The sequence below is a fragment of the Panicum hallii genome, chromosome 6 (genome assembly GCF_002211085.1).
Source record: "Panicum hallii strain FIL2 chromosome 6, PHallii_v3.1, whole genome shotgun sequence".
NCBI classification, from domain to species: Eukaryota; Viridiplantae; Streptophyta; class Magnoliopsida; order Poales; family Poaceae; genus Panicum; species Panicum hallii.
In genome coordinates this window covers 39,833,118-39,835,029 of record NC_038047.1, presented here as the reverse complement: position 1 = coordinate 39,835,029, position 1,912 = coordinate 39,833,118, and the positions used below count along the sequence as shown (strand labels likewise).

At 64.7% G+C, this 1,912-nt stretch overlaps 1 pseudogene; it reads right to left on the bottom strand.

The window, feature by feature from the left end:
• LOC112897587 lies at positions 1 to 1,912 on the bottom strand (annotated as a pseudogene).

Here is a 1,912-nt window from a genome sequence, read left to right as displayed (position 1 = left end):
ATCATAAGGAGTCCAATTTCTTGTATTAATCGATGCTATACATCCATATATATTATTGGGCAATAGATAACGGCTAGGTTACTACGACGGGCACGGCCCTAAGAGGGACGGCGAGCACATTAGCAGTAGTAAATTTCTTGGTCACGTCCAGCTGCTCGGCGGACACACCGTCCGGCGCCACTCGAATGCGTGCAGCAGCGACTCCAGTATCAGCGGCACCACGCGCTCCGCCATGGGCAGGCCGGGGCACAGCCTCTGGCCAGACCCGAACGGGATGAACCTGGAGTCCTTCCCTCTGAAGCCCGCCTCCATCCCCCTACCCAAGAACCGCTCCGGGACGAAGTCGTCGGGCCTCTCCCACACCGCCGGGTCCCGCATTATGGCCCAGGCGTTGAAGATCACGGTGGAGCCCCTGAGCACGGTGTAGCCTCCGATCTCGACGCCGTCCTCCGCGGCCTGGTAGGGCGGCAGCAGCAGCGCCACCGGGTGCAGCCGCATCGCCTCCTTCACCACGGCCCGAAGGTACGGCAAGCCCACCGCGTCGGGCTCCTCGACGGCTTCCTTGCCGCCGAGGGCGCCCTCGATCACCTCCCGTACCTTGGCCATGATGCTTGGGTGGCGCAGCATGCAGCTCGGCCATCGCCCACTCCACGGTGATCGCGATGGTGTCGCTCCCGGCAGCGAAGACGTCGAACATGATGGTCGTCACGGTGTCACGAGTGATCTTCCCCGCGGACAGGAGCTCCAGGAGCGCGTCCAGGAAGTCGCCGCGCACGTGCTTGGCTGAAGACGACACGTCGGCCAGCCGCCCGTCGACTATGTCGTCCAGGACGCGGAAGACTTTGGCGAAGCGCCCGGCCGTCCAGCGACACCTCCCCTGCAGGTTGAGCGGGCGGAGGCAGTGGTGGAGCACAGTTAGAGCTATACTAGGCTCCGGCCCCCCTGCTAATGACAAATTGGTGAAGAGTTCAGTATATATCTATTGCATGCGTGCTAAATTTGTATGGATGCATGCATATCTCACATACATTTCTTCTTCATTGGACCTAGAGATGTGAAACTTAGCTAATGAAAAGTTGTGAAAACTTGAAAGCTTTGCCAACTGCCAGCTGGCTCCTTGTTTCCTTCCGCGCTCCGCCACTGGCCGGAGGAACGGGAAGAGGTCCGACACGTTCAGCTTGGCGACCGCCTCGACGATCCCCTCCACGAGCCCCCGCAGCCCCTGCGCGGACTCGGCGCCCACGTCGACCACGTCGACGGAGAACAGGGCGCCCGACACGAGGTTGAGCACGCCGCTACACGGCCCGGACGACCCACCGCCTCCCCCGCGTGGGCCCGGAGGTGGCCCACCAGCTCCCGCCCCACGCGCTCGCGGGCGCCGCGCGCCGCGGCGAGCCAGCGCGGGGAGAAGGCGCGCGCGGCCAGGACGCCACGCAGGGCCTTCCACCGCGGGTCGGAGCCCGGGAGCCAGATCACGGACCGGTCCGCGAACCCGGCCGCGCGGGCCATGCCCGGGACGGCGCGCGCGGAGAGGGCCGCGTCGTGCCTGGCCACCGCCTCCCTCTCCGCGCCGGCGGAGGAGACGACCACGGCCGTCGTGAGGCCCAGCGTGGTGGAGGTCGCCGCCGCGGAGGTCGAGGAGGTTCCCGATCAGCGGCAGCGGCCGTCGTCCGGTGCCGGGGCACGATGCTGGCTAGGTTGCAGTAGTAGTATAGGAGCGAGACGCCGAGCGTCGCCCACAGCAGCCAGAGCTCGAGCTCCATTTTGCGTGGCGTGGGCGAGCTTTCTTTCCCCGACGAAGCTTTATATGGACGTGTAGTGAAGAGGGCTTGTGCGGCCGTCCCGGCACCAGCTGCTTGTTTCTTTTCTCCCGTTGTCGTGCGGAATTCACATGGAGGAAACACTCCTTGCG